This window comes from Neophocaena asiaeorientalis, unplaced genomic scaffold (genome assembly GCF_003031525.2).
Source record: "Neophocaena asiaeorientalis asiaeorientalis breed wild unplaced genomic scaffold, Neophocaena_asiaeorientalis_V1.1 scaffold1387, whole genome shotgun sequence".
Taxonomy (NCBI): Eukaryota; Metazoa; Chordata; class Mammalia; order Artiodactyla; family Phocoenidae; genus Neophocaena; species Neophocaena asiaeorientalis.
The window spans coordinates 11,014-31,903 of NW_020172077.1; positions in this window are offsets into that span (position 1 = coordinate 11,014).

Below are 20,890 nucleotides of genomic sequence, written 5' to 3' on the forward strand. Positions count from 1 at the left end.
GTGTGTGTGTGTGTGTGTGTGTGTGTGTGTGTGTGTGCAGCCTGCCCTCCCGCTACACAGGAGCCTGCAGCTGCCTCCACCCCTACCCCTGCAGCTGAGGGTGTGCTCCTCACCAGCTCTGGCCACCACTTAGCTTGGGACCTGCAGGTACTGCGGTGGACCCCAGACTCCCCGGCAGCAGCTGAGAACCCCCCACAGAGCTTGCCAAGGATCACGCAGTAGGTGATGTCATGGGCCCCAGCGGCCTGAGCTGATGAGACATCAGGACCAAGCGGACATGGAGCCACCGCACGCCGGTGTACTTGGTACCCTGCACTACTAGCCTTGGGGTCACGGCTCGCTCCAGACAGCCTCCACCCGCGGGCGAAGGTCTTTCCTTACCGAAGTCAAATATCATTTGAATATAATTTTAAGGTCTAATTTGAAGGGAAGATTAATCATGGGGACACATTTTAAACCCTAGGGCAACAACTCAATAGCGTATGGCTTGGCAAACTTTCTTTAAAAGGCCAGATACTAAATATTTTAGACTTCCGGGCCATGTAATTCTATTCAACTACATACTCTGCTTTTGTAGTGTTATATATGTAAAGGAACGGGCTTAACTGTGTTCCAATAAAACCTCATTTATGTAGAAACAGACAGCTGGTCCATGGGCCACAGCTTGTTGACCTCTGCTTAATGGTGGAGATTAAATGGAATAAAAATAGTCCAAAAGAAAGCATAAAGAGAGTAAAAATAATACATAGAGTAGGTGTAATAAAAAGACAGCTACTAGCAAGATGGTAGATTTTAATCCAACCATAATGATAATGTCATTAAGTATAAAGTTCCTAAAACACAAAGTAAAATATAGGCTGGATTTCAAAAGGCAAGACACAGATATAGGTTCTATACAAGAAATCCTTTTCAAATAAAGATAGATATATTAAAAGTAAAAGGATGGAAAATGTATAGCACTAAAAATCTAAAGAATGATGCAGTAGCTATATTAATCAGACAAAGTAGACTTCAGAATGAAGAATATTACCAGAGATAAAAAGAGATATTAACCTATTTATTAAAGGATTAGTCCTCCAAGACGTCATTCTAAGTGTGTGTGCTTCAAATAATAGATCCGATAGAAGAAATAGGCAAATCCACAACTTTATTTGGAGACTTCAACATTCCTTTTCTAGTTATAGATGCAACAGTTAGAAGGAAAGTCAGTAAGGATGTAGACGGCCTGAATGACACTCAACCACTTTTCTCTAATTGACATTTATAGAACACTTCAGGCAACAACATCAGAATATACATTTACTCAAGTGTACATAGAACATTTGCCAGTATAGATAATATTCTGGGCTATAAGAAAAGCTCAATGAATTTAAAAGAATTCAAATCATGCAAAATATTATTACTGACAACAAAAGAATGAAAATAGAATTCCAAAATGGACAAAAATCAAGAAAATACTCAAATACTTGGAAAAATAAATGACACACCTCAAAATAACTGGAGGCAGGGCTTCCCTGGTGGCGCAGTGGTTGAGACTCCGCCTGCCGATGCAGGGGACTCGGGTTCGTGCCCCGGTCCGGGAAGATCCCACATGCCACGGAGCGGCTGGGCCCGTGAGCCATGGTCGCTGGGCCTGCGCGTCCGGAGTCTGTGCTCCGCAACGGGGGAGGCCACAGCGGTGAGAGGTCCGCATATCGCAAAAAAAAAAAAATAAATAAAATAAAATAACCAGAGGCAAAGAAGAAATCAAAAGGAAAATTAGAAAGCATTTTGGGAATGAATGAAAAGGAAAACACAACATATCAACATTTGTGAGCGATTCACCCAAGGCAGTAATTAATTAAAATTTTTAAAGCATTAACTAACACACCATTGTAAAACAATTATACCCCAATAAAGATGTTTAAAAAAAAATTTTAAAGCATTAAAATCCTACATAAAAATATCTGAAAACTTGATCAAAAGTTCCACCTTAAGAAACTACAAAAGTGAGAACAAATTAAACCCAGATAAGCAGAAGGAAGTAAATAATAAAAATAAGAGCATAAATCAACAAAATTGCAAAATTCGCAACTCAAAATATTAACTGCATATAGCAAAATAATTTGTATGGCACATATTAATTTGGACTTATATGTATGCCAGATGCCTGCAATGATTTCTGTTAGACTCTTAGTTCTCCAAGACCAGCCCCTGTCATCTGAGCAGAGGTGACTATAACTGAAGTCAATCTCGCTATGATGCTCACAAAAGGTATGCAAATTCATTTAATCATCCTGCTTCACTCAAAATCCTCACACACAGGTGCAATCTAACTCCTGCTTCAGTATTCAGAAGAAAAAAATGGACAAACTCCATCACTAGCAACTGACCTCTGCAGAACTCAACTTCTCCTTTCATAAAACAGTTATTTGCCAGAGTGCAATTATTGACTTGTCAAGTCAATACTATAAATTGTTAAAAAGTAAATTAATTATTTAAATAAAATATATGTTCAGGGACAATGTTGGAACACTGTTTGGCTTCTGAGATTTAGAAGAAAGGTTGAAGTATAATTAACAAAAGACTATTTCTTAATATTTCTCCCCAGGATTACTTTCTCATGGATTTGCATGAAAGGACATTTATGGCAAAAAAATTATTAAAAATATATTATTAAAGCAAATCCAAATATTATGGAAATTGCCAAATTTTCTGAAGTATTGAATTCCATAAGTGAAACCGTGAAATCAGAACAAATTGTTCTAGAATTCCAGGTGTATGTTTTGTTTTCAGGGAGAGAACAAATGCCCTTAAAACGCTAATAAATTCAAAACTGCTGTTACATCTCTTTTAATTAATGTTTTAATTTACACAACTATCAGTGAAGGAGAAAATAGAAATCATGCTAATGAAATCAAATGAGTATATTTCAACAATAAAAGAGAAAACATTAATATTTGTGACTTTAATCCATTGCAAACTACAATTAGTTGATTCTCCTCTAAACTATGCTGAATATTGCATACAAATTAAACCATTTACAGATTATGCCTACAGCAAGTAAGCATGCTTAGGTTAACATGTTTGACAAACTATCTCAAATGTAATCGTTTGCAAGATTGTTTCATGTGATTTTTAAGAGTTTGCAAATCACAATATATAACATTTGCTAGCATAAAAATAAAGTTTTTATTAATTACCAAAAAAATAAAACTAAGTGAAAGAAAACTTGCAAAGCTTTGTCTTAAAAACACCAGAGGAAGATTATTATTATTATTAAAATATATTCATTTGCTTTGGCTCCTCCTGACTGCTTATAGCAAAAATTGAGAAAAGAGAAATGACTTAAAGATAGAATTGTTAAACAAAAAGGAAGCAGAATTTCACCTCACACAAGTCAGAATGGCTATCATCAAAAAACCTACAAGTCGGGCTTCCCTGGTGGCACAGTGGTTGAGAGTCCGCCTGCCGATGCAGGGGACACGGGTTCGTGCCCCGGTTTGGGAGGATCCCACAGAATGGAAATTGGTGTGGCCACTGTGGAGAACAGTATGGAGGTTCCTTTAAAAAACTGAAAATGTGAGTCAGCAATCCCACTCCTGGGTATATATCTAGAAAAAATGAAAACTCTAATTCAAAAAGATACATGCACCCCAGTGTTCATAGCAGGACTATTTACAATAGCCAAGGTATGGAAGCAAACCAAGTGCCCATCAACAGACGACTGGCTTAAGAAGATGTAGTGTACACACACACACACACACACACACACTGGAATATTACTCAGCCATAAAAAGATGAAAGGGGCTCCCCTGGTGGCGCAGTGGTTGAGAATCTGCCTGCTAATGCAGGGGACACGGGTTCGAGCCCTGGTCTGGGAAGATCCCACATGCCGCGGAGCAACTAGGCCCGTGAGCCACAACTGCTGAGCCTGTGCGTCTGGAGCCTGTGCTCTGCAACAAGAGAGGCCGCGATAGTGAAAGGCCCACGCACCGCGATGAAGAGTGGCCCCCGCTTGCCACAACTAGAGAAAGCCCTCACACAGAAACGAAGACCCAACACAGCAAAAATAAATTAATTAATTAATAAACTCCTACCCCCAACATCTTAAAAAAAGAGATGAAAGACTGCCATTTGCAGCAACACGGATAGACCTAGAGAATATTATACTTAGTGATGTATGTCGGACAGAGAAAGACAAATACTGTATGATATCACTGATATATGGAATCTAAAAATAATACAAATGAATATATATATAAAACAAAATAGACTCACAGACATAGAAAACACACTTATGGTTACCAAAAGGGAGAGAGAGTGGGAGCAGAGAAGTTAGGGGTATGGGATTAACAGGTAAAAACTGCTATACATAAAATAGATAAGCAACAAGGATTTACTGTATAGCACAGGGAATTATATTCAGTATCTTGTAATAACCTATAATGGTAATTATAATCAGAAAAAAAATAACTGAATCTCTTTGCTATACACCTGAAACTAACACAATATTGTAAATCAACTATATGTCAATTTTTTTAAAAAAAGAAGCAGAATTTAAATATTTGGAAAATTCTCAGCCTATCCATATTGCAAAAAATGAGAACACTAAGGGTGTGGCCAAGTGACCATTTGATAGGAAAATCAGTCTGAGTATAATCTGCATACTTTATCAGCAACCCCAGGAGGAAATCTGCCATTTTTGAACTGAAAGGAAAGGAGATGAGAAGGAATGAAGGAAGACTGTTGAACTTCTTGGCTTTTACAGGATAGGACCGTAGAGGTATATGGCTGAGCATGTGTGCTATTCTTCAAAAAAAGAGAATGACCCTGAAAATGATTCAGAGATCATTAGGGCTGCCTCCTCAGTTTCAAAAGGGGGGAAGGGGCTTTGCTTATACAAAAAAGGCAAAACAACTGTTCCAGTGTGCCCTGAAGACAGGATTGCCGCCCCAGTGGGCCTGAAGGGCAAAGCATGGAGCCAAAGGAAATTATTCTAGAGCCTTAAGATCTCATGGAGTTTGTCTTGCTAGATTTTGGACTTGCTTAGGACCCATCACTCCTTCCTTCTTTCCTATTTCTCCCTTTTGAAATGGGACTGTCTATCTTATGCCTGCCCCGGCATTGTATTTTGGAAACATAATTTGTTTTGTTTCTTATATTCACAGCTGGAGAGGAATTTTGTCTCAGGATGACTCTTACCTTGAGTCTCACCCATATCTGATTTAAATGACATTTAGATGGGCCTTTGAACTTCAGACTTTAGAGTTGATACTGGAACAAGTTAAGACTTTTGGGGGTTGGGGGGTGGAATCAATGTATTTTGCATGCTAGAAGCACATGAATTTGGGGAGGACAGGGGCAGAATGTTACAAACTGAATGTCTGAGTGTCCTCCAATTCATATGTTGAAACACTACACTCCAGTGTAATAGCATTAGGAGGTGAGGCCTCTGGGAGGTAATTAGTATTAGATGAGGGCAGAGCCCTCATGAATGGGATTAGTGCCCTTTCAAAGAGTTACTGGAGTTTGTTTCCCCTCTCTGCTCTCCACCATGTGAAGATTCAGTAAGTCAGCAGTCTGCAACCTGGAACAGGGCCTTCACTCAAACCTAGCCATGCTGGCACTCTGATCTCAGACTTCCGGCCTCCAGAACTATAAGAAATAAATTTTCTGTTGTTTAGAAGCCACCTAGTCCATGGCATTTTTCTTATAGCAGCCCAAACGGACCTGTATTTACAACAAGAAAAAAGTTGGACAATCTGAAAATCAATGATTTTTCTCTTAGATCCATCAGAAAACTGAGTTGAGAGTCATCCAGAAGTCTGGAAAGACAGGTGAATCCAGAGTCACAGCCAATATCTGCTTACCTAGAATAGAAGCCACTGTGACCATAAACTGGTAAGAACACTAAAATGGTAATTTTGATGAATTTCTGTTGGCTTGCCACTAACAAATGACCAATCAATGGCAACTAAATTTATGTCTATTTTTTTATGCTGTATACATTCATATTATAGATACATAGGGATTATATTAAACCAGTCCCAATTATTTGCTTCAAATGCTTCAGTATTGAAGAAACTGCAGTGATCATCCCTGCACATAATTTTTGGGCACATGAATAGTTATCTTCTTTAAAAACATCTGTAAGTGAAATACTTAATTCTAAGAGTATTCATTTTTTTGACATATAATTCATACACCATGAAATTCATCCTTTTACAATGTATAATTCAGTGGGTTTTAGTATGGTCACATGGTTGTGATACCATCCCACTATTTAATTCTGGAACACTTTCCTCTCTACAAAAAAGAAACCCCACTCCCACTAGCAGTCATTATTTGTGATAGTCAAATATTCATATTTTCATCTTTTCATTTTGGGGCCCCCAAATAGAAGCAATCCAAATATCCATTAACAGGTTTTCATATATCCCTACAGTGGAATTCTCAGCAGACAAAAGAGTAAACTATTGATACACACAACAATATGGATGAATTACATAAGGAATTATGTCAAGTGAAAGAAGCCAGACAAAAATAGTAAATACTATCTGATTTATTGACATAAAGTTTCATAAAATAAAAATTATTACATGGTGACAGAAAGCAGATCAATGGATGCTTAAAGATGGAGTTGGAGAGAGAGGCAGAAGAGGGTTACCAGGAGGCATGAGGAAACTTCTGAGTTTTTTTTTTTTCCTGAGCAAAACAAAATCAAATTTAATGGTCTTCAGTGCAAAAGTAAAAACAAAAAAGCAAATGAAAATTAACAGAACAACCCTAAACGTCAAGGCAGTTATGAGGAGAACTTTGAGCGTTAATCTTTAAAACTACAAATCAAAGATTTTTATTACTAGATAATTGGAAAAAAGTAGTTTTCTGCTGAGTGTTCATATGAAAGCAAAATTTCAAACAAAATCTGATGAACATAGAAAAAATTGGGGCGCTCACAAGATGGGATATGAGAAAAACAATGCTCAAATACTTATGTGTTACTAAAAAAAAATAGAACAATCTTACACATTCAGGCAATGTTAAATGCTCTTGAAAACTGGAGAACTGATAGTGAACCACAGTATCAGGTGTGTGTAGCACCACACATGCAAGGTGTGGACAGAAATTTGGGACGTGAGAGTAACAACACTTCTCCAGGTGTGCCTGGAGCTTAGATACGACTTGGAATACACTGGACTTTCCCTGAAACTCTGGTCCATTCCCAGTGGCACTTGCACTTGTGAAACATCCAGATATGTTCACTATCTGGATTTTTTTTTTTACTGGATTTTGGTGAAGGTTTCACAGGTGAATACATAGGTCAAAACTAATCAAATTGTATACTTTGTGCAGTTTACTGTATGCCAGTTGTATTTTAATAAAGCTGGCTTTAAAAATACTTTCTATGAGAAATAAAAAGCCACTTTGGAAAAGATCTTTAGGAGGAGGAGATTATTTCATCACTGGCATTACTTAGAAACGCTGGAGTATGGTGATGTTAAAAAAAAAGACTGGCTTTTACTTGGTTTTAGTCTTGCTTTAAAATTCTCTACAATGCTGTCCTTTATTGCCTGCATGGAGGGGGGTGGACCACCCCACTCCTCACCCTTGGGAGGCCACCACTCCCCTCCAAAGTTTCTTAGCAAGAAAGCAGTCTTACAAATGCCAGGTTTGTGGCATCTGGTTTAGTTTCCTATGCAAAGGAAAGAATATGCATCAAATACATTAGAATAACTGCCTAGGAGAATGGGGCTAGGGAGTGGAAATAAAGGGCAACAGACAGTGAAGAAACAGGAGAGGGTCCTGAACAATTAACTCGAGGAACATGATTAACTCAATCCTCAATCCAGACATGAGTCAAAACAAAACCCCTTCAAAGTGTGGAACAACCAACCACAGGTGGGGAACAACCAGCACAAAGCACAGAACAACCAGCCACAAGGACTCAAGAAATGGAGAGGATGACCCCCTGTCAATCCAAATGCAGAGACAGTGTCAAGGTCGGATGCCCCTACCCATGATCCTCCTCTTCCTCATGGATCCCCCACCCCAGACGCCTATGCTGTCTGTGCAGAAGGCAGCCAAGCAGGTACACTTGATATTAAAACCCCTTCACCACCATCCCCCGAAAGTAAAGACTTGGGGGAAGAAGAGTATTTAATAACTGACATTATTTATAAATGTCATGGTGTGGAGGTGATGATAAAAACAGGACCAGCTTTTACTTGGTTTACTTCTTATATTAAAATTCTTTGCAGACTATTCCCCGGCTCCAGGGGCAAACCACTCTGCCCTGTCCTGGGAGGCTACTGATCACCCCAGGTATCTTAGCAAGAAAGTGGCCCAATTAGTGTTGGGTTTGTGGTCTCCAAATACCTTTAGTCAATGAAGATGGTGTGCCGCTGGTAACTTTTAGTGAGATGAGTTTCTTAGTCCTTGCTTACAGCACAGGGTGGAAAGCAACAAATACCACTATGAGGTAGATGGCCTGGAGTCAGTTTGACATTTGTGGGTGGGAATGCCACCCACACACATCACAGTCTTCTTTATCTGGGTTCTGGCAATCTGAACTCTGATGCCTTCCCAAACCTCCATCCCATTCCATATTTGCGCCTCCTCCCACACACATACACTCATTCATGCAAACTCCAAATCCTTTTCTTCCTGCCCACGGGATAAAATGTTCAGGAGGAATCTGTCTTCAGGTCTCAGTCCTCACCTCATCTTTATCCCCCATGTCTGGCTAACTGTGGGCCTGCAGGTCTGGCCCCTGACTCGGCAGAACTCTTCTCCCAGCCCTCAGACACACCTGCCCCTCCCTTCCCTCCCTCCCTCTCCACCAAAACAGAGAACTGGCACACGTACCCCCCCCACACACACACACACCTCTTTCTCAGATCTTGTTGATGTTATTTCAACCATCACCACCTGTGTATGCTGTTGGCGCCCACTTTGGTGTCTGCAAGGGTGGCCGTTTCTCCACGGGCTCCTCTGGGGACGCAGCAGACAGCTGCTGGTGTCCAGGCCTCTCTAGACACAGGGCCGTCTGGGACGGGCCGGGTTGTCCGCGGCGTCTTGGTTCTGCTCCGGCTGCAGCCGTGGTCTCTGATTTTGATTCCTTCTGCTCATCAGCTGGAGGTAACAGTCAGAGGTCGTTGCCCTTGTTTCTCTCGTGCACTTTCTCGAACAGGTGATAGATGGTTCAGGGGATCTTGGGAGTGCACACTCTTGCAGGGACATTTCTACCCACCTGGCTACCTTCTGCACTGGGTTGGGGGGTGGGGTGCAACAGGTGAGCACGGAGCACAGCACGAGTTTGGGGGAAGAAGATGGAGACTGGATGGGGAGGTGGCTTCACATGGAATGCAGGCTGAGGATGGGGTTTGTGCCTGGCACAGACAGCATAGGCGTTTGGGGTGGGGGATCCATGAGGAAGAGGAGGAGCATGGGTAGGGGCATCTGACCTCGGCACTGTCTCTGCACTTGGACAGGGGGCATCCTCTCCATTTCTTGAGTCCTTGTGGCTGGTTGTTCCCCACCTGTGGTTGGTTGCTCTGTACTTTTAAGGGGTCCTGTTTTGACTCTTGTCTACAATTAGTAGTGAGCATACCACCCTGTCATGTGATAATTTTAGGAAAAAAATCAGCAGACTACATCAAATAGGGCAGGTCAAAAAATGATTTTAATTGTTGGAGGTAACAGCCTTTCATTTTCTTATATAATTTTTTTCTAAATTTGTTTACCAAAAATGTCTTGAAGGGTCTGCTGCTACTCAATGCAAATTATCGAAGTATTAGGAACACATTCAGTGCATATTTTGTATTAAAATGTTGCAATTGACTTTATAAAGTAACTCTCATTGATATCTTTAGTGATTCTCTTTTACATTTTCCACCAAAATGAATGACAAAAAGTTAAAGGTCCTCAGCGTGCACTGAGTTCGTTTTTACTGAAATTTTCCATTTCCGACATGTTCAGTTTTCAAGAATATTCTTCCACCTTCCAGGTTGAGGAGCACACTCAAGGTGACTCTCCCACGTCACACTGCACATCAGAGACACATCCAAGCCCAGAACCAGGGGCACCTACTTCCTTCTTCAGTTCTTGTTTTCTGGGCCGCTGTACAAGTGGTGATAAAAAGTGACACTCATGTCATTATAATAATAACCCTCAACTACTTCTGCAATGATTTCCTTCACCGTCTTGTCTGTTTTAACTATAGAAGTCAGGTTTAAACACTCCACAGGGCACCAGATACAGGATGGAATCTGCTTGAGCGTTTGCTTCACTCTGGCCACAAAGGGCAGGTGTTGGAGGTCAGCCATCCGTTCTCGAGTCCAAGCACAAAAGACAGGAAAGAGCTGTGTGAGGACGATGGGAGGGGCACTTCCCACACACTTGCCAGGATTCGCCACGTGGCTTTGGACAACACCAGAGCCTTCACCTCCACCGCAAGCTCCCCGCCACTTAACACACCTACTGCTAGGAGCAGATTCCTGCACCAAGACCCGACCACGTACAGACTCTGTCCAATCATCTAGTACCAGTCAGAGTGCAGGAAACAGGACGCATAGAGAGATAAGGAGCTGGGCACAGGGAGACCGTCAGGGAGAGGGCGAGAACGCAGAGCTCGCAGCAGCCCAGCCGCTGTCACCTCAGGCCTAAAGACACGGGAAGAGGGAGTGGTCACCCAAACCTGGAAAGATCACTTATCATGAGGACAAGGCCATCTTGGGAAGAGCAGTGACCTCTCCAAGAGGCTGAGCCAGTCCTCGATGACTAGCAGGGAGGGAGCCGGGAGATGACGCACCCCGCCCCCACTCTCCTCCCCACAACTGTCCTTGGGGCTCCCCAGCCGCCAAACCCAATGGAGGTCCCTGGGGCCCCTTGATATAATCCACAGGACACCGCCTCCCAAGATAGAGAGGGGGTCGAGAAGGGCAGAGAGTGGATCTGGATGTGCAGAGGGAAGATGCCTAGCAGAGATACAAGATGCACAGCAGTCGCAGGAGGTGGGTACCAATTACCGTTCCCACTGACAGTTCAGGGAATTGAGGCTCAGAGAAGCCAAATAACTTGTGCTACACTGTGAGGGAGGACCAAGACTCGGGTTCTCCAGGCCCTGCGTCTCGTGTTCTCTCTGGTCATCTGGATAAACCACATGCCCTCTCTAGGCTCCAGTTCCCCATTCATGGGACGAGGGAATTGGGATAACTGATGCTAACCTGAGAAAATGTGCTGTGGTTCTATAATTCTCACTTTTAATAATATTATGATTCCTCTAAATTTTCATCACTATGATTCTAGCCAACCGGTCTTACAACCCGGAAGAGTTGTAAGTGACAAGCGAGGGGCCATCCCGGCTGGAGCTGCTCTCTTGCTCTTTTGATTCACTCATCCCTGGACGGACACCAGACCCAGTCGGCCCCTAAGAACAAGGTCTCTGGTTGAATCTGGGGGATTATCCTGGAAAGAGGGCACTTTAGACAGAGGTAAGCCATAAAACAAAGACTGTTAAGCCACTCAACAACCCTTGAAGAAGCATGTGTTCTTTGTCGAGCACAGAGATACAGAGACCAATAAGACATGGTCCTCATCACACGCTTTCTGAAGAAAATGTATCTGCTCCATGCCTTCCCGAATGGGTACTTCCTCATATGGCATCCTGAAGAGACGTCTCAAAGTCATTTCCATGCTAATAGAAAATAAAACTGAACTCTTTTTTTTTTTGCGGTACGTGGGCCTCTCACTGCTGTGGCCTCTCCCGCCGCGGAGCTCAGGATCCGGACGCGCAGGCTCAGCGGCCATGGCTCTCGAACCCAGCCACTCTGCAGCATGTGGGATCTTCCCAGACCGGGGCACGAACCCGTGTCCTTCATCAGTAGGCGCACTCTCAACCACTGCGCCACCAGGGAAGCCCAACCTGAACTCTTAAAATCAAACATTCTGAATATTCAGACATTTTCTACAATGCTCAACACTTTAAGTTTTTTTTTCCTCTGAAATGCCTAAGGCTATGCAGTGTGACCCTTTATTACTAAGCCTAATATGAAAAATGCTTTAATGCCACATTATGGATGGAACATCAGTTTGCAGTAAGAAATACCTTCAATTGTACATATCAAAGAGAGAGAAAAAAGCATTCTGATTTCTTTTTACCCCGTGGCCTGACAACTTGAAAGAATATTCTTTTATTCCAAAGAGGCTATTTGGGGGCACTTTTCTGGAAATCATTGCTAGGTATTTAGGTATTTTGAGAGTGAACAGAAGATCGTGCTGTTAAAAGTTTTTGCCTATCATAATAACAAATCAATAAAATAAAAACAAAGAGACAATACACATAGGAACAAAACAAATGTGGATTCTTTAAAAAGACTAATAAAATAGGTAGATATTCAACAAGAATGAGCAAGAGAAACAAAAGAAGGCACAAAGAAACACTATTGGGCATGAAAGGGAGCCATAACTATAAATAAAGTGAGGATGTTTTTTTAAGTATGAGAATTCGATTCTCTACTTTAAAGCAGTAAAACTAAAAACAGATGAAATGGAAAATCTCCTAGAAAAATATGTTACCAAAGTTGACACCAAAAAATAGAAAAAGAACAAAAGCTGCTGAATGTATCTTTATAAGTTCAGTCTAAAGCTATACTTTAGAAGTAGACGGTACAAAAAAGGAAAGCAGTAGGTCAATCTCAGTTAAAAACATCAATGCAAAAATCCTAAATAAGGTATTAGCAAATATATCCAGCAGTGTGGTGTGTGTATAAATGTATATTTATTTTTAAATATGTTTTTGATATGATATACATCATGTATCATATATATCATGATCACATATATCATATTTATCACATGGTAAATATATGGTGTGCATGTGTGCTTGTGATGACCAGTAAGTTTTATCCCAGAAGCTCAAGGAAGATTCAACATTAGAAAGTCTTACTGTAATTCACCACACTGACAGATTAAGAAGGAAAGACTAATCATCACAATAGATGCAGAAAAAACATTTACAAATTTTAGTACCCATTCACAATTTAAAAGTACAATAAAATACCTAGCCAACCAGGAATAGAAGGAAGTTTTCACTAAGCAGTTTCTGCTAAAAACCTACAATAAACTTTAGGAACATATTTCCTTTAAAGTCAGGAACTAGACAAATATGTTTTTTCTAACACCACTCCATTCATCATTGTGTGACATATCTGGCTGACACAATAAACAAAGGAAAAGGACTTAGAGAAATAAGGATTTGAAATGGAAAAAAAAAAAGAAGAATCATGTGCACATAAGATTGTCTACATAGAGAATCCATGAGAAACTACAAACAATTAAAAGTCATAAGAGAGTTTGGCAAGAATGCTGGAGACAAGATTAATATACAAACATCCATGGCATCCTTATCAGCAACAACGAATTAGAAAATGTAATTTTTAAAAGATCCCATTAACAATAGCAATAAACTATGACAAACCTAGGAATGAATCTAAAGAAAGAGGTGCAAGAGTTAAATGAAAGCAAATTATGAAACTTCACTGAAAGTCCTAGACCTAAATAAACAGAGATATATCTCATGCTCAGGGATGAGAGGATTCAGCATCAATATCAGTCCCTCCTAAGTTAATATATAAATTGAATGCAATTCATATTAAAGTCCTAGAAAGGTTTGGTTTTGGTTTTGGTTTTTTTTGCGGTACACGGACCTCTCACTGTTGTGGCCTCTCCCGTTGGAGAGCACAGGCTCCAGACGCGCAGGCTCAGCAGCCTTGGCTCATGGGCCTAGCTGCTCCGCGGCATGTGGGATCTTCCCAGACTGGGGCACAAACCCGTGTCCCCTGCATAGGCAGGCGGACTCTCAGCCACTGCGCCACCAGGGAAGCCCCTTAGAAAGGTTTTTCATGAACATTTTTAGCTGGTTTTAAAATTCATATGGAAGAATTAAGGTCAAAAAACAGCCAAGGCGATATTGAAAAGGTGTAAGATGGACACTTGTCCTACCAGATATCAAGAATAGTCCCTCCTAAGTTAATACATAAATTGAATGTGATTCATATTAAAGTCCCAGAAAGGCTTTTCATGAACATTTTTAGCTGGTTTTAAAATTCATATGGAAGAATTAAGGCCAAAAAACAGCTAAGGCGATATTGAAAAGGTGTAAGATGGACACTTGTCCTACCAGATATCAAGACGTTTATTAAAGCCTTATAATTAAGACACAATAGGATTGGTGCAGGGTTAGACCAACATAATAGAGAGAGCCCCTCTGTGTATAGGAACTTGGGATGTGACAGAGGTAGTGTTATAGAACTGCGGGAAATGACTGAACTATTTATCAAATGGTCCTGGGACAACTGGTTATTTACAGGGGAAAAAAATGGATCTCTAACTCATGCTATATCCAAAAATGAATTCCAAGAGAATTACACTTAACTTTAAAATATTTAGGAGAAAATAAAGACACTATTTTTATAATCCCAGACTAGGCAATGACACAATAGCACAAACCATGAAGCAAAAAAAGAAGAAAATGTTGACCAACATGATTTTAAAACTTATGTGACAAGACACCAAAAAACAAAGGTTAAAGGCAAGAAATGGAGAGAGCTGGAAGCTGTAAGAGGCCAGACTATATCCAAAAATGAATTCCAAGAGAATTACACTTAACTTTAAAATATTTAGGAGAAAATAAAGACACTATTTTTATAATCCCAGACTAGGCAATGACACAATAGCACACACCATGAAGCAAAAAAAGAAGAAAATATTGACCAATATGATTTTAAAACTTATGTGACAAGACACCAAAAAACAAAGGTTAAAGGCAAGAAATGGAGAGAGCTGGAAGCTGTAAGAGGCCAGCCTTGCTGACACCTTGATTTTGGCTCTTTAAGACTCATTTTGGACTTCTGACCTCCAGAACTGTAAGAAAATTAATTTGTTCTATTTTAAACCAAACCAAAACAAAACAAAACAGAAATGGAAAGAGTAGTTTTGGTTTTGTTTTTTAAGTGTCCAGGATATATAGTGAACGTTTGGTAACTGTAAGGAAAAACACAAATAACCCACTACAAAAAATGAGCAAAATCTATAAACTGGCAATGCATAGAAAAAGAAACCCAAATGACCAACAATCATGAGAAAGAAAAGCATAAATCACCAGAAATCCAGAGAAGTATAAATCAACACCACAATGAGATACCTTTCAATCTATCAGATTAGCAAAATGTAAAAGCCTGATAATGCCAAGAGTTGGAGAAGATGCAGAGCAACGAGAACTCTCATACACGGTTCTGGAAGTTTAAATTGAGAGCAATTCAGCAACATCTACCAAAGTGGATGATGTTTGTCCCCTAAGACCCAGAAATCCACGTCTGCATCTATACCTTTGAGAAGCTCACATGTCCACATGGAAACAAGCCCAAAGAAGTACACAACAGGGGCTTCCCTGGTGGTGCAGTGGTTAAGAATCTGCCTGCCAATGAACGCATAGCAACGAAGACCCAAAGCAGCCAAAAATAAATAAATAAATTTATTAAAGAAAAAAAAAAAGAAGTACACAACAGCTCTGTCTGTAAAATGAAAAGGTGGAAACAATCTAAACTCCCATCAATTAGAGAATGGATATATTATGATATATTCATTGAAAGGAATAATACAGCAGGTAAGGAAACTAGCTCTACATCAATTAATTAGGATAACTCCTAAAAACGTACCTTTGAGTGATAAAGCAAGCTGAAGAAAGATGGATTACTGAGTAAGAACATTACCATAAATGTTTTAAACTCACAAAATAATAGTAGTTATTGTTCATGACACATAGCCGGGAGCCAAATGCAACAACATGTATGTAACAACACAACCTTGGAAGACTGGCTCCCTCTAGGAAAGCTGCAGGGGAATGGGATCAGGGTGAGGTAGAAAAGAGGCTTTAACTGCAACATTTTCTGCAAAAAAAAAAAAAAAACTTTAAAAAATGTGGCTAAATGTCAACATTTATTAAATCTGATTAGAGGACGAAACAAAAAAAAAGGTTTTTGCCTATCAATATTTAGAATATTTCCTATTTTAATTTTTTTAATTAATTAATTTACTTTATTTTTGTTTGTGTTGGGTCCTCGTTGCTGTGCACGGGCTTTCTTTTAGTTGCGGCGAGCAGGGGCTACTCTTCTTTGCCGTGCGCGGGCTTCTCATTGCCGTGGCTTCTCTTTGTTGCGGAGCACGGGCTCTAGAGTGCAGGCTCAGTAGTTGTGGCGCACGGGCTTAGTTGCTCCGAGGCGTGTGGGATCTTCCCAGACCAGGGCTTGAACCCGTGTCTCCTGCACTGGCAGGCAGATTCTTAACCACTGCACCACCAGGGAAGCCCCTATGTTAATTTTGTCATGTTACCAGTGACAATGTAAATAAAAACCTAGAATAGTACAGAATTGAAATTTGCCCCACATTTTTCTTTACCCCACGTGTATCCTGATGAGAAGAACTTCCTGTTTTACTCATATTTTAGACTCAATCATCTTTCCAAGGCCTTCTGAACTCCAAGCAGAAAAGTACCACCTGAAGGGCAGTTCAAAGACAGAGGTACTTAGGTCTGCAGTCCACACATGTCTCCAAAGTGAACCCCAAGGTGTCTTGTCCCTCTAACCATGTGAATACACCAAGAAGGGGTTTTATTACTATAAAGATTAAACTGTTTGACATTTAAAAATCATTTTATCAATTTCTATAGCCTTAATTAAATTATAAGTTTCAGGAAATTATAGTACCAAGCAGAAATGTCATAAAGCCAATAATAGCCTCGCTGGCATAAAAGATGATCCCCATGGCTCCACGAATAATCCACGTCACTACTGTGCAGCCCACATTCAGCTTGAAGTCAGCTCTTCTCACTTACCCTGGTTTACTTTCCTCTCCAGCTGATGGCTATTCTGAATGGGTGCACTTGGCAGATATCAACATATTTGCCAGGCATACTTACCTCGGTTAGAGACTATTGAGTTCACTACCCCAGGAACATAACCGTTTAAGATGCATTGAAAATCTTGTTTTAGAATTTCCTTTCCAATCATTAAACAATAAGCAACTTTTTCCTGCTATTTACTTACACGTGAGTATGATATTTTCTGTTGTATAGCACTTTACATTTAATAGAACATTTGCACTTTATAAAGCATATATTTCTAACACAGGAACATATAAGTATAGGTAGGATGGGTGGTGGTTCTTTCTCATTTACATTCATCAGAAGAGCGGGCTCCAATGGGCCACTGGATGAACATACACAGACCTCCATTTCTAACAGACCCGTTCTGTTCCTTCCACAGGGGACACAATCCACCTTTCACCTAAGGTTCACACACTCCCTCTGAAGCCCTTTTGGTTCAATCAGAATCAAGAGCTGTCGTTTGCGAAGCTGTCAGGATGTCACAGAGGAGAACATGGATTCCACATGCTCTGCTGGGGGGATTCCAGGACAAGGAGGAAAGTAAGGGCAGACAGATACCCAGTTTTCCAAAAACTGGACCTAGAATTAGCAAAGTTCTCACTCGGGATGAGCTTGGCTCTAGGATCAATGACAATTACCCACTGGCAATGATAGGGAAAAATATGCTTTTCACTAATAATGGTTTGTTTCAACAGAAGTCTGCAGTTAAATTTATTTTGTCCTTACGTGGGAAGATGCTTACATTTCACCAGGATCAATCTGATCATGAGAAAAATTGTGGGTGCACTGCTGACAGATAACAAGGATTACAAATGGTGACAGAATCCCATGAGGTCACCCCCAGAAACAGCCAAAGTCATGAAGACATCCGTGTCATATTACTGGACATCCAGACGCACTTGCAGCCAGAATGCATTCTGCCCCTAGGAGCCCAGCATTGGATGCCCGCACCAGAGAAGCTCATGGGGACGCCAGGGTCCACTCCTCAGCATGTTCCCCATTGAAATCCCTGATCATCTCCTGAGCTCCTTCCCTGGGCCAGGCACTGAGCTGTGAGGGACACCCCGATGAACTGACATGTAGTTTCCATGGGAAATAGCATGTGATATGGCATGAGCAAGAGAGACAGTTAAAGAGGGGTAGGGGACATTGTCGGGGCTCAAAGAAGGGCAGATCATATATTCACAATGCCCAAGATGTGGAAACAACCTGTGTGCATCAATGAATGAATGAATAAAGAAGATACACACACACACACACACACACACACACACACACACACACACAAAGGAATACTATTCAGACATGAGAAAAAAGAAAATCCTGCCATTTGCAACAAGATGGATGAGTCTTGAGAGCATTAAGCTAAGTGAAACAAGTCAGAGAAAGACAAATATGTATGATCTCACTTATATGTGGAATCTAAAAGAGCCATACTCGTAGAAACAGAGAGTAGGCTGGTGGTCACCAGGGGCTGCCAACTGTCACTTATCAATGAGTTTCTGCTACTTTTTCTTATACCCATTATATTTCATTAATTTATGTTGCCTGTCTGACCCCCGCAGGCCTTGACTTTGCAAGGCCTGTTCTCATCCAATCTCCTCCTTTTCCAGATAAGAACATAGCAACCCAGAAGGAAATGAAAGGACTTACTTAAGTCACACAACTGCTTTGTGGTGGGTGGGGTTAAAACTCAAGTCCCTGACTCTCAGTCCAAATCCCATACAGCATCGTCCAGTTTCCCCCTCACTCTAGAAAAGGTTTTATAAATGTCACATACTGTTTATTTTGTTCAAAAATAATCAGGAACAAATTCAAGAACAGCAAACACATAGTATCTCCAGAGGGCCAGACACTGCTCTGAGTGCTGGTGGAGTAGAGATGGAGCAGACAGGACCCCTTCCTGCTCAAAGAAACTCTGTAAAAGTCTATGGGAGGATGGAGGAAGGAGCTCCTCAACCTCCTGAGGAGCCAGGAGACAGCAGGGAGAGGCTGATAAGATGGAGGGAACTATGCCTTTGCCCAGTGGAAAGTCAGTGGGGGCACATAAAGGGGGAAAAGTTACTCTGGACAAAGAGAGTCAATCATCTTTTTCCTTAAAATTCTTCATAGCATGTAACAATATAGGGAGTCAATTTTCCCTGGCAGATCTATATGCTTGCAAAAACAGGTCCAAACAACTCAAGTCATATACTTGGAGTTGGGGATGGAGTGAAGAATTTGATCCCTCACGGCTCAATGCCAACCGAACATCTGTTCTTGAATCCTCTTTTAGTTCAAATCCCAGCCCCACATCAGATGAGAGAACTGTACATCCAATGAAAATCAGCTCCATCTGTTAGGCCACCCTCTGGCAGAATAAGGGCACCTCACGTCTCACCAGTCAGTAGAACCCACCTTCAGACTGGCATTACTAGGAACGTTAAAAATCACTCAGGAGGAGGGCTTCCCTGGTGGCGCAGTGGTTGAGAGTCCACCTGCCGATGCAGGGGATGCGGGTTCGTGCCCCGGTCCGGGAGGATCCCACATGCCGCGGAGCAATTCAGACTGGCATTACTAGCAAAGTTAAAAATCACTCAGGAGAACAAATGGTCCAGAAATAGATAATCATACATAGACAACAGATTTTCAACAAAGGCAAATCAATGGAGAAAGAATAGACTTTTCAACACATGTTGTTGGAGCAACTGGACATCCATACAGAAAACAAAATTAAACCTCAACCTAAACTTCATACCTTATAAAAATTAACTAAAATTTGTACATGGACTTAAAAGTAAACTTTAAAACTATAAGGCTTTTATAAGAAACCATAGTAGGAAATATTTGGAACTTAGGGCTTGATGAAGAGTTCTTAGATATGACACCAAAAGCATGGCCCATAAAAGAAAAAAATGAATGAACAGAACTTAATCAAAATGTGTAAAAAAAAATCTTTACTCTGAGAAAGTCACTATTATGAGAATTAAATGACAAGCTACAAACTTGGAGAAAATATTTGCTAATCTTTTTTTTTTTTGGTGTGCATATATCTTTTATCTTTTAATTGACAGGAGAACAGATGGTCCAGAAATAGATAATCATACATAGACAACAGATGTTCAACAAAGGCAAATCAATGGAGAAAGAATAGACTTTTCAACACATGTTGTTGGAGCAACTGGACATCCATACAGAAAACAAAATTAAACCTCAACCTAAACTTCATACCTTATAAAAATTAACTAAAATTTGTACATGGACTTAAAAGTAAAATTTAAAACTATAAAGCTTTTATAAGAAACCATAGGAGGAAATATTTGGAACTTAGGGCTTGGTGAAGAGTTCTTAGATATGACACCAAAAGCATGGCCCATAAAAGAAAAAAATGAATGAACAGAACTTAATCAAAATGTGTAAAAAAAAATCTTTACTCTGAGAAAGTCACTATTATGAGAATTAAATGACAAGCTACAAACTTGGAGAAAATATTTGCTAATCTTTTTTTTTGGTGTGCATATATCTTTTATCTTTTAATTGGGGTATAGTTTCTTTACAAAGTTGTGTTAGTTTCTGCTGTACAACGAAGTGAATCAGCTATATGTATACATATATCCCGTCCCTCTTGGACCTCCCCCACCCCATCCCACCCATCTAGGTCACCACAGAGCACCAAGCTGCTCTCCCTGCACTGTTTAGCATGTTCCCACTAGCTATCTGTTTTACACATGGTAGTGTATATATGTCAATCCCAATCTCCCAATTCATTCCATCCCTCTCCACCCCCCCACCGTGTCCACACGTCCGTTTTCTACATCTGCGTCTCTATTCCTGCCCTGCAATATATTTGCTAATCTTATATCTGACAAAGAACTTGTATACAGAGTAAAGAACATTTAAAGCTCAACTAAAAACCAATTTTTAAAAATTGGCAAAGCTGTGAACAGACCCTTCACCAAAGAGATATAGAAGGCAAATAAACACATT